This window comes from Pelobates fuscus, chromosome 10 (genome assembly GCF_036172605.1).
Source record: "Pelobates fuscus isolate aPelFus1 chromosome 10, aPelFus1.pri, whole genome shotgun sequence".
NCBI lineage: Eukaryota > Metazoa > Chordata > Amphibia > Anura > Pelobatidae > Pelobates > Pelobates fuscus.
In genome coordinates this window covers 21198604-21212495 of record NC_086326.1, presented here as the reverse complement: position 1 = coordinate 21212495, position 13892 = coordinate 21198604, and positions in this window count along the sequence as shown.

The following is a 13892-nucleotide window of genomic DNA, read 5'->3' as shown; positions in this document are numbered from 1 at the left end:
CAATTCAAGAGCTAAGCTGTATGAAAACTCACAGAGTAAAAAAACAGTATGAATAAATATTTTTTCCCTTAAGCTATATGAATACCCAATATGATTGATTTTTTTTCCCTTTGAGAATTATCCTGACTCAGACTCACACTAGTGAGCAAACCCAAAGGTCACGAGTAACTCCTAATATTTTTCAACTTCAGATTTATTTTTCCTTTAATCGATCACAGTGACAAAGTTCCTGCTGATGTAGAATTCATATATAATGCTAATCTGTGGAGTAAAATAAAAATAAAATCTCAATCTAGGACATAAAATAAATTGAAATACCTAATTTGACGACACAAAGACTTCTAAACATTAGCTGCTATTTGGACTGGGGACAATGAACATTACAAGAGCAAAAGGGCATTGCTGAATTTCTGCAATGTGTTGATTTTTAAAAAACAAAACAAAATTGATTCATCTGCAAAATTTCCAGCTGGATTGATCTGATACCAGTTTATACATCACTAATTCTAAAGGAATAATAGATTTCATCATTACAAAATACAGCATATAACGTTACATCCATTAAATGTTTAGTCTATTTTGTAATAAATGTTACCACTTATAGTTAACCTTTAATATACAGAGGCACTGGTGTATTCAAATAGCTGTTTGCCAAAAAATGATTATTAAAGCTTCTGCCTAAAACTTGTGTTTACGTTCTTAAGTTCCTAGTTCCCAAATAAATTACTTATGCAATGCATCTATTTCATTTACAACTTTCATTGATGGTAATTAGAGATGTCCCGAATAGTTCGCTGGCGAATAGTTCCTGGCGAACATAGCTTGTTCGCGTTCGCCACGGCGGGCGAACATATGCGATGTTCGGTCCGCCCCCTATTCGTCATCATTGATTAAACTTTGACCCTGTACCTCACAGTCAGCAGACACATTCCAGCCAATCAGCAGCAGACCCTCCCTCCTCCTGGACAGCATCCATTTTAGATTCATTCGGAAGCTGCATTCTTAGTGAGAGGAGGGACAGTGTAGCTGCTGCTGATTTAATAGGGAAATCGATAGCTAGGCTAGTGTATTCAGTGTCCACTACAGTCCTGAAGGACTCATCTAATCTCTGCCGTAAGGACAGCACCCCAAAAAGCCCTTTTAGGGCTAGAACATCAGTCTGCTTTTTTTTTTCCTGTGTAATCTAATTGCAGTTGCCTGCCTGTCAGCGTGTGTGTCAGGCTCACAGCGTATACTGTGCCTACTTGCCCAGTGCCACCACTCATATCTGGTGTCACAATAGCTTGCATTTAAAAAAACAACAAACTTTTTTGACTGTAATATAATAGCAGTCAGTTTCCTTCACACATGTGCGTTTCAGGGCCTGCCAGGGCACAGTGTCACACCAGTGCAACTCATATCTGGTGTAACAGTAGTGTACATTTAAAAAAAAAATCTAGAAATTTGACTGTGAAATAATAGCAGTCAGTTTCCTTCACACGTGTGCGTTTCAGGGCCTGCCAGGGCACAGTGTCACACCAGTGCAACTCATATCTGGTGTAACAGTAGTGTACATTTAAAAAAAAAATACAATTTTGACTGTAATAGATTGAATAGCAGTTAGTTGTCTGCAAGCGTGTGTGTCAGGCCTACAGCGTCTACTCTGCCAACTTCTGCCAGTGCACAGAGCCACTCATATCTGTTGTCACAGTAGCTTGCACGCATAGTACCACTAATCGAAAAAAAAATGACAGGAAGAGGCAGGCCACCCCGCAGGGGTCGTCGTGGTCATGGTGCTGTGATTCCCTTTGGCCCTAGAATAATGCCCAGTGTTCAGAGGCCACGTACCCTGAACTCGAAAAGTTCTGAGGACATAGTTGACTGGCTTACACAGGACACCCAATCTTCTACAGCTTCCGCTCAGAACCTTGACGCACCATCCTCCTCCAGCTTAGCTTCGGGCACCTCTCAAGTTACCACTCGCCCGCCTGCCGCCACCACCAACACTAGCACAGCCGCTTCACTTGATCTGTAAGAGGAGTTATTTACACATCAGTTGGAAGAAATGAGTGATGCACAACCATTATTGCCAGAGCATGTAGATAACAGGGATATGTCTCAGTCAGGCAGCATTACACACATGGACGTACGGTGTGATGATGATGATGTTGTACCCACTGCTGCTTCCTTTGCTGAGTTGTCAGATACAATTGAAGCGGTTGATGATGACGATGCGTCCGTGGATGTCACGTGGGTGCCCGCTAGAAGAGAAGAAGAACAGGGGGAAAGATAAGATGGGGAGACAGAGAGGAGGAGGAGACGAGTTGGAAGCAGGGGGAGGTCGTCGCAAGGAGCTAGTGGCACAGTCAGACAGCATGCATCAGCACCCGGGTCAGCCAGACAGCACGCCAATCAACGCATGCTGTTGCCACCACCAGAATGCCGTCTTTGCAGAGCTCAGTAGTGTGGCATTTTTTTGTGTCTACCTCTGACAACAGCGATGCCATTTGCAACCTGTGCCAAAAGAAACGGAGTCGTGGGAAGTCCAACACCCACCTAGGTACAACTGCTTTGCGAAGGCACATGATCGCACATCACAAACACCTATGGGATCAACACATGAGTACAAGCAGCACACAAACTCAAAGCCGCCATCCTCCTCCTGGTCCAGCATCTTCAGCCACGTCAACCACTGCTGTCCTCCTTGCCCCCTCTCAACCATCCGCCACTCCGTCTCTCGCCTTGAGCAGTTCCTGCTCATCTGCCCACAGTCAGGTGTCTGTCAAGGACATGTTTGAGCGTAAGAAGCCAATGTCACACAGTCACCCCCTTGCCTGGCATCTGACAGCTGGCTTGTCTGAACTCTTAGCCCACCAGCTTTTACCATACAAGCTGGTGGAGTCTGAGGCGTCCCATGAATTTGTAGCTATTGGGACACCACAGTGGAAGGTACCCGGCCGAAATTTCTTTGCACAAAAGGCAATCCCCAACCTGTACTCGATTGTGCAAAAGGAAGTAATGGCATGTCTGGCACACAGTGTTGGGGCAAGGGTCCATCTGACCACTGATACCTGGTCTGCAAAGCATGGTCAGGGCAGGTATATCACCTACACTGCGCATTGGGTAAACCTGCTGACGGCTGCCAAGCATGGAATGCGTGGCTCTGCAGAGGAGTTGGTTACACTGCCACGACTTGCAGGCAGGCCTGCTGCCACCTCCTCTACTCCTCCTACTCCATCCTTTTCCATAACCTCCTCAGCTGAGTCCTCTTCTGCTGCTGCATCTTGCTCCACATCAACGGCACCCCCGCCCCCAGCTCCCCAGGTACTATTCCACATCCCGGATACGGCAGTGTCAAGCCGTCTTGGGGTTCACTTGCCTGAAAGCAGAGAGTCACACCGGACCTGTGGCCTGAGCTATCCCAATTTGCGATCGAACTTCTGGCCTGCCCCGCTTCAAGTGTCCTGTCAGATAGGACCTTCAGTGCAGCAGGAGGTATTGTCACTGAGAAGAGAAGTCGCCTAGGTCAAAAAAGTCTAGATTACCTCACGTTTATTAAGATGAATGATGGATGGATCCCGAAGGGACTGACAGTGGGTGATACATTCGACTATATAGGCCTGATGAGGTGGACGTAACAGGGATTAAACTGATAAGAATAGTACTACTTAACACACCACTCCTATCTGGTGGCACATTAGATTGCACGCACAGTGCCCCAAATTTGAAGTAGGAGGACCGACCAAGCATCTTTTTCCATCTCCCGGTTCCTAAAATCGATGCCATATACACGTCCCCTGATAGGGGACGTAACAGGCATTAAACTGATAGGAATAGTACTACTTAACACACCTTATAATAACACAGAGAGAGGCAACGCAGAGAGAGGAGTCTGAAGAAGAGGAGTCAGAGGAGGAAGGTGGCTTTGAGGAGGTGGAAGACCAAACACAGCAGGCGTCCCAGGGGGCTTGTTGTCACCTTTCGGGGACCCTTGGTGTTGTACGTGGCTGGGTGGAGGAAGAGACCTTCAATGACATCAGTGAGGACAAGGTATCCAACCTTGTGCAAATGAGGAGTTTGCGGTTGTACAAATGGACTGTTTGCGGTTGTTTGCAGTGCGTTAAACGGGGAGTTTGGTCTGTCACTGTGAAGCGGGCGTAACTACCTGATCGATACAACATCATACCTGATGTTTTAAAGCACGTTATTCCAAACAATTTAGGAATGTTAGGTGATTTATGCCCTTTATGGATTAAAACCAGACTCTGCATCAACTATGTAATTTTCCATGGGAGTTTTGCCATGGATCTCCATCCGGCATGCCACAATCCAGGTGTTAGTCCCCTTGAAACAACTTTTCCATCATTATTGTGGCCAGAAAGAGTCCCTGTGGGTTTTAAAATTCGCCTGCCTATTGAAGTCTATGGCGGTTCGCCCGGTTCGCCCGTTTGCGAACATTTGTGGAAATACGCGTTCGCCGTTCGCGAACGGAAAATTTTATGTTCGCGACATCTCTAATGGTAATATGTTCTAACGGTTATATAAAATATGGAACACTTCAATACCAGTATTGCACCAACATACTCTAACAAGGTAACCTCTTTTCAGTATAGTTGGGTTTTCTTTGTAAACATTTTATAAAAATAAGTAAAATAAAATATTACATTTCTTAAATATATTCAACTTTAGAAGCTGCTGAAAATATTTAAATGGAATGTGACGAATTAGTGTCCTATGAGTTATCACATTGGCATCATTTAAAATGTGTATATAAATGGAGAAATAAGACAAAAATGAAGCGTATTCGAAAACAAAGCTTTAGTCTAATTGGCTACTTGGTATTTTCAGCAAATTAGAACACAGATGGAATTCAAAGCATAGTCGGTGACCTGAAAAATAAGAAATAATAATTGACGTACGACACATTTTAAATTAACCAGTAACATGCTTTTAAAGGGTCACTATATAAGCAGCAGAACAACTTTAGATAATGCAATAGTTTTGGTTTGTAGATCATGCTCTTGCAGTCTCTCTTCTCAATTATCTACTATTCAGGAGGTAAATCACGTTGTTTGTGCAGCCTTTGTGACACCTTCGCTGCATGTGGCTTACACAGTCTCCCTACATATTTCCTATAAAAAGACATTTTATGTTTAAACCTCGTTTAATGTCTGATTAATTTATAGAATCTTATCTCTTGTTCTGTCAATAGCCTGCTAGAGTCAACAGCAGCCATCTGTGTTTCAGTAAAGTTCAATTAACAGAGCAGGAGACAAGAGCTTCTAAAGTAAACACAATGTGCAGCCAGATCTAATTAGAATTGAAACCATTTTTTTACATGCATGGTGTGTGAGTCATAGCAAAGGGAGATGTGACTAGGGCTGTGTAAACATAAACAAAAGCGATTTAAATATTAAATGGTAGAGAATTGAGCCGTGAGATTTCACGGGCATAAACTATACACCAAAATTGCTTCATTAACTCCCTAGTGACCAGACCGCTTTTCAATTTTCTTACCGGGCTGTTTTTACATTTCTGCAGTGTTTAGCTGTAATTTTCCTCTTATTCATTTACTGTACCCACACATATTTTTTCACTATTAGGTGATCTTTCTAAAGATATCATTATTTTCATCATATCATATAATTTTCTATAAAAAATAAAATTATAAAATATGATGAAAAAATAAATAAAAACACTTTTTCTAAATTTGACCTCCAAAATCTGTTACGCATCCATAACCGCCATGATAAATAGTTTCTAAATTTTGTCCTGAGTTTAAAAATACCCAATGTTAACATGTTCTTAGCTTTTTCTTTTGCAAGTTATAGGACAATAAGTACAAGTAGCACTTTGCTATTTTCAAACAATTTTTTTTTTTTTAATTAACGCACATTACATTGTAACACTGATATCTGTTAGGAATCCCTGAATAAACCTTCACATGTGTATATTTTTTAAAAGAAGACAATCTAAGGTATTAAACTTGGGTATTTTGACTCTTTCCATGCAACCATTTTACCAGCAATCTATGTCAAAATATAAATAAATAAATAAAATGGGTGATTTTTTTTGGACACACATTGCAATTTAAGAATACATGTACTGAGAACTTTAAGGGTTACTGCCAAAGAACACCCAAATATGTGTTCAGCAATATCTCCTGAGTATAGTGCTACTATCCATGTATAGGTGTGTCGGGTTCTCTGGGGGGGTAAAAGACCTTATTTGGAGGGTGCACATTCCAGTTTTCCAACTTGGAATTTTCACTGCTGGTCATTATGCACTCATGTCCAATTTGGGAAATTTTTGATGCCGGCCAATGTAATTTACCCCCATCAAACCATATATTTTTGAAAAGTAGACACCCTAGGGTATTTAAAATGGTATTTTAACACTTTCCATGCACTAATTCTACCATCAGTCTTTGTCAAACTTTTCGGGTCATTTGTTTGTATTATTTTTCTCTCACATTGTACTTTAGGCATGGATTCTCAGTTCCTGTTATCTGTTACTCAGCAACAGCTCCTAAGTACAACAGTACCCCCAATGTACAGGTTTTATTGTTTTTTGCTAACTTACAGGGGTCAAATGTAGGGCTTTCACTTTTCCCCTTTTCCATATTTGCACATTAAAATTTGCCAGATTGGTTTGCTTGGCCTCTGTTGCTTTTGAGACCGCATAACAGCCCAGGAATGAAAATTAACCCCATCATGGCATACCATTTGTATTTTTTTTTGCATTTTTCACACATAAACTGCAATTTTACCGATGATATTATCAGTATAATACATTTTACTGCTCTAAAACACTCATATTTGTGTAGAGTAATGTCTCATGAGTACAACAGTACCCCTCAAGTACAGAGTTTTATGGTGATTTGGAAAGTTACAGGGTCAAACATAAGATTTGCCAATTTCTGTTTTTGTAAATTGCGATTTGCCAGATTGGCTATGTTGCTTTTGAGATGGTATGGCAGCCCAGAAATGAAAATTAACCCCACCATGACACACCATTTTCAAATGTAGACAACCCAGGGTATTCAAAATGTAGTCTTTTGTAGTAGCCACTTAGTCATAAACGTTGGTCAAAGTTAGCATTTTTATTTGTTTTTTTTGCATTTTTTTACCCCAAAATTGCACTTTTACTGATGATTTCATCATCGTCATAAGTTTTACTGTTTTAGACACTCATATTTGTGTTCAGCGAAGTCTCCTGAGTATAACAATACCCCCCACATACAGGTTTTATGGTGATTTGGAAAGTTACAGGGTCAATATAGGGCTTGCCCAATTCAGTTTGCCAGATTGGTTTGCTGGGTCTATTATGCATTTTGAGACCATATGTGAATTAACCCCATGATGGCATACCATTTTCAAATGTAGAGAACCCACTTAGTCACAAACGCTTGCCAAATTTTGCATTTTTATTTGTTTTTTTTTTTCATTTTTTTTGTAAACAAAAACTGCACTTTTACAGTTGATATCATCATCATGATAAGTTTTATTTTTTAAAACACTCATATTTGTGTTCAGCGAAGTGTGTGTGTGTATATATACATATATACATAAGTATATATATATATATATATGAAACTTGGGGGGATGGTTGCACTCACCTGAACATGCTTAAATGGAGTGCTGCTGGGGGCCATATTATACAATAAACAATACACAAGATCCAGCGCACTCTCCTATCTACTAAACAGCAACTTCAATGTTTTTTTTGTTGCCTAGATTAGGTGTTTTTTTAAAAAAAAAAAAAAAGTTTAAAAACTAATAAAATCTGTCAACATTGAAGTTGCTGTTTAGTAGATAGGAGAGTACGCTGGATCTTGTGTATTGTTTATTGTATAATATGGCCATCAGCAGCACCCCATTTAATCATGTTCAGGTGAGTGCAACCATCCCCCATGCTTTATATAGAGTAAAATTTACTCATACTTACCGTAATTTTCTTTTCCTGGTCATAGGCCATGGCAGCACAACAATGGGTAGCTCCTCCCCTATCCCTAATTTAGACAGGAACTAATTAAAATTAATGGTATAAATATCCCCTCCTACCTCCTCCTCCCTCAGTCTTGTTAACAGCAATATTCCCGGGCGGGATCTATGTGCTGCCATGGCCTATGACCAGGAAAAGAAAATTACGGTAAGTATGAGTAAATTTTACTCTTTCCTGGCCATATCCATGGCAGCACAACAATGGGTAATACCCAAGCTTAAAACCAAGGGAGGGAAATAAAAACTCAGACAAAATATTATATAATGCAAGTGTATTATCACCAAAATTCACACGTGATGAACAATATAAGAGGTCAATCAATTATTTGTTGCAGAGAGAACAGATCTGCCAAATGTATCATATTTACCAGCCCTGATGTCTAAACAATAATGTCTGATAAAAGTGTTAGAAGACGACCAAGTGGCAGCCTTACAAATCAGTTCAGTAGACACTTTAGCAGCAGCTGCCCAGGAAGAGGAGAGAGAACGCGTAGAGTGCGCTTTCAAACCTATAGGAATTTCCGTATTAGACGCGTTATATGACTGGATTATGGCAGAAACAATCCATCTACTGATAGAGTCTTTTGAAGCTTGCAAACCCTTCCTAGAGCCGTTGGGGACCACAAAAAGACTTTTGGAAATACGCCATTCTGAGGACCTCTGAACATAAATCCTGAGACACCTCACTAAGTCGATATTCAACAAATCGGTGTCTTCTTCGTCATTCGTCTCATTAGAGCACAAGGCTGGAAGTACTATCTCTTCATTCATATGGAACTCCGAAGTAACCTTGGGACGGAATTCAGGGACAGTTCTTAGGACGACCCTGTCTTTATGAAAAATAATAAAAGGTTCTTCCGCCGAAAGAGCCTGAAGATCCGACACTCTTCTACCAGAGGCTAGAGCCACCAAGAGAACTGTTTTGATAGTGAGAAGATGACCGGTAATAGACTCCAAGGGTTCAAAAGGAACAGATTTAAGAGCCTTAAGGACCAGAGGTAAATCCCATGGGGGAGTAATAGACTTAATGGGAGGCTTAATCTTCATGACTGCAGTTATAAATCTCGCTATGTCAGAATCCAATGCCCATCTGTGATTAGTCAAAGCCGAGAGGGCTGAAACATGGACCTTTAAGGTATTATAACTCAATCCCTTTTCTAAACCAGATTGCAGGAATTCTAATATATCATTGGTCGAAGGATTTAGAATATCCAAAGACCTTGAACTGGCCCATGAAGAGAATACATCCCAGATCCTGTAATAAGTTGATGAAGTGGATTTCTTCCTCGCTTGCAAAAGGGTCTCGATTACTGCTCTTGAAAACCCTTTATTCTTCAACCCTTCCCTTTCAAGTACCAAGCCATCAGAAGAAGGGATGCTGGGTTTGGATGAAGAATTGGGCCCTGTTGTAGCAGAAACGGAACAGCTGGAAGGCTCCATGGGTCTTTTGTGCACAGACTTAGAAGCAGAGGAAACCAAGGTCTGCGTGGCCAAAAAGGTGCTATTAGAATCAATGATCCTTTCTCTTGACGTAATCTCCTCAGTAGCGGAAAAATTAGAGGTTTCGGGGGAAAGGCGTAGGCTAGGTCGAATTCCCAACTGCATGTTAGTGCATCTCTTCCGATTGCTTGAGGATCTGGAACTCTCGAGAAGAAGTTCTTGACCTTTCTGTTGTGGCTTGTAGCCATCAGATCTATCTGTGGAAGGCCCCATTTCCGCACAATCTGATGGAATACTTCGGTAGATAGGCTCCACTCCCCTGGGTCTAGTCTCACCCTGCTGAGGAAATCTGCCACCGAATTCTGAATGCCCGGGAGATGTACTGCAGAGATGCCCTCCAAATTCACTTGTGCCCAGGACATTAGCGGTTTCATAATCCTCATCATTCTGCAACTCCTTGTTCCTCCTTGATGGTTTATATATGCCACTACCGTGGCATTGTCTGTTCTGATTTTGACCCAATGGTGAAGCAGCAGATGTTGGAATTGTTTCAGAGCCTTGAAAACTGCCAGAAGCTCTAGGACATTCGAAGGAGTGTTGACAGTCAAAAAGGACCATCTTCCTTGGACATAATTGTCCTGAAGATGGGCTCCCCAACCCCATTGGCTGGCGTCTGTGGTTATGATGGTCCATGGGATGTTTCCTAGAGGAAAACCTTTGAAGATAGATTTCTTCTGTGTCCACCATTTCAAGGACCTCTGCACGTGAGGAGGGATGCTTATAGGCTGAGACAGATTCCCCCCTTTGAATTGATAAAGGAAATTCCTTTGAAAAGGCCTCATCCTCCATTGGGCCCATCTCGTTAGACCTATGGTGGAAGACATTGATCCCAGGAGACTCATAGCTTTCTCTGCTGAGGAAACACTGTATGCCGACATGTCTTTGCTTTTTCTCATAATTTTCATACCTCTTTCTGGGGACAGTTGAATCAAACCTATTGCCGTGTTGAATGAAGCTCCTAGGTATATCATACTCTGAGATGGGGTCAGATTGCTTTTGGAGATGTTGATCTTCCAACCGTGCTGCTGAAGAAACTGTAAACAAAAAAGGCCGTGTTCGTTTAGAATATCTCTGTTTTCTGCAAGAATCAATATATCGTCCAGGTAATGATATATTGCTATTCCCCTTTTTCTGAGTTCTGCGATTAGAACCACCAGAACCTTTGTGAAAGTACGTGGAGCCGTGCTTAGCCCGAAAGGGAGAGCACGGAATTGAAAGTGACCTCCTTCCACTGCGAACCTGAGGAATTTTTGATGCTGGAGTGCGATGGGAATATGGAAGTACGCATCTGCCAGGTCTATCGACATGAGCCACTGACCTGGGAAAACAGCTTTCACAATGGATTGAAGGGATTCCATTTTGAACCTCCTTATGTCCAAGAACTTGTTTAACCTGCTTAAGTCGAGAATTGGCCTCCAACCTCCTGTGGATTTTTTGGTGAGAAAGATATGGGAGTAAAACCCCTGCGTCTGCTGATCCCGTGGGACTCGAACAATAATTCCATCCTCCTGAAGGGACGATATAAATTTCTTTAGAGTGGCTCTTTTTTCTATATTGCCTGGCCAATTTGTCCTTTGGAAAGAGTGAGGTGGTGGTAATCTGGCAAACTCCAGAAGATAGCCTCTTTGTATTATATCCAATACCCATCTGTCTTGAACTGAATGTATCCATCTCTCTTGGAATAGTAGTAGACGGGCACCTACTCCCCCAGATTGGCCCATGTCTTTGTCATAAAGGCTTCTTGTGGAAAGAAGAACCCCTGGATCTACCTCCTCTGCTGGAAGAATGACCTCCTCTCCAAGGAATAGATCTACCATATTCCCTACCAGGTTTATATGATCTGGTATCTCGAAAGGAGGGGTATTCTGAGTACCTTCTGGCTCGAAAGGATCCACGGGTCTTCCGGTCTTGTGGGAGAAAAGCACGTTTCCCTTCTGCAGCTCTTTTGATACAATCGTCTAGATTTTTACCAAACAGCATTTCTCCAAAAAAGGGAAGGGCACATAGGCTAGACTTCGATGATGAGTCTGCGGACCAAGATCTAAGCCACAAAGCTCTTCTGGCTGAGACTGAGAGAGCCATGTTTCTTGCTAATGCCTTCACCATATCAACCGAGGATTCCGAGGTAAAGTCGACAGCCAGTTTAATATCATTCAGCTTTTCCAACAGAGAAGATCTGCTTCTCCCATCTCTGATATCTTCTTCTAAATTTTCAATCCATATTTTCAAAGCCCTGGATACTGACGTAAGGGCTACGGCAGGATGAAAGCCAGTACCCGCTGCTACATACGCTTTTGACAGGTGCAAGTCCATCTTTTTATCCATAGGGTGCCTAAATGAGCCCGCATCATCGACTGGTAATGTGGTATGTTTTGCCAGCCTAACCACCGCAGCATCCACTTTAGGGGCGTTATCCCAATTGCATGAGTCAGACTTGTCGAAAGGGTAGAGACGAGAGATTCTGCCTTGTGCTGAAAGCTTTTTATCAGTATTGGACCATTCGTCCTTAATCAATTCTTTAATGGTGTCATGCACAGGAAAGGTTGCTCTCTTTTTTCTCAAGTCAGAGAAATAACGATTGGAAGTCGACTGCTCCGAGGTTGTCACTTTCAAACTCAGGGATTTGCGGACTCTGTAGATGAGATGATCTACTTGTGCTGGCTCAAGAAAATCAGTGGGAGCTTGAGTTTCTTCTTCCTCTGAAGATAAGAAACTACCCTGATATGACTCCATATCTATGGATTCGTCTGATGAGAGGTTTTGTTGGTAGTCAGAAGGGTCATGTAACCGGGGTCTCTTGGTTCTCGTACCCGCTTCTTTAATGCCCTGAGCCACCGCTTGTTTAATGAATTGCTTAATTTCAGATGAAGGATTAGATGTTCCGGCTGCTTCCGATAAACATTCTCCGCATAATCGTTTGCCTTCCAACGGCTTGTTATTACAGGCTTCGCATTGATTCCTTTTTGGAGACTTTCCCTTGGATGGTCTCATCATTTTCTTTCCCGTAGAACTATCATGACAGGGAAAATACCATATATTAGCTCTCTTTTAGTTTTAGTTGTTACACTTACAACATAGGAATGAAATAGACATGGCTTACCTAAAACTCTTAGAGTGTGACCTATTTTTATATCCAGAAGAGTCAGAATCCGAAGATATTGATTTTCTTTTCTCTTTCTCCATATTGAAATTATCTGGCAAAAGGATTGATCATTAGTGCGGAAAAGGAATATATAAAAAAAAAATGAGTATACACCTTTAAGATGTAAAGCCTACCTTAAGAGAAACCGGAATTCGTTGGAACTAATCAAACTTGCAATACCGCACAGAAGAAACCTTATTAGACCCAAAAAATCAATCAGGCAAAGACCGCAATCGAATTTGGCGCTTAAATAGGCCTATGACATCACTCGTGACGTCACTACCTATTCGCGCATGCTCCGAACGGGGAGACCCGTAAAGTAACATGTGCGCATGCGCGGCAACAACCCGGAAGCCGGGCTCGCTGTAATGGATGGCAATACCGGGCGCATGCGCGAATTCGGCGTGCACGTAACTAGGTCAGCGGACACGCGCGAGCCGAACGCACATGCGCAAAAGAAACTACAGGACGCCGCAAAACGGACGAAATCCCAAAAAGTAAGTAACAATCATTCCAAGGCAGGAGGGGAAACCCACATATACAAGTATACAAAATACATTGAAATAAAAAGTATTTGTCTGTATACATACATGTGGGCTGTCAATATGGAGAAGATAAGGATCCTTCAGGATGAAGTCTTCTTGCCACTTCCTGCTACCTCTTGGTCACTGCAGGGAATAAGATTAATTGGCATAATTTTCTCTTGCTACCCCTAGGGTCACAGCAAGTCTACCCCCGGTCACTAAGGGGGTGTCTTCAGGGGGACACCTTTGCACAGGGCCGGATACTGAAGCTTCCCAAGGAAGAGAGGCTGAACTCCCTTGGGGATAGAAGGTAAAGACCCTCAGGTAAGCCAAAAAGAAAAACTGATTATAGTCCTGAATAGACTAGGTTGGTCCTATAGGGATAGGACAGGAACAAAAAGACTGAGGGAGGAGGAGGTAGGAGGGGATATTTATACCATTAATTTTAATTAGTTCCTGTCTAAATTAGGGATAGGGGAGGAGCTACCCATTGTTGTGCTGCCATGGATATGGCCAGGAAATATATATATATATATATATATATATATATATATATACACAGACACTCTTTTATTTCCTTTATATGTATAATATATTATAAAATAATTAAAGCATGTTATAATATATTATATAATGCATATATATGATTTCATTATAAGTGTATTTTGATATATAAATATGTATATATCTCAAAGTACACTTATAATGAAATCATATATATGCATTATATATGTATAATATATT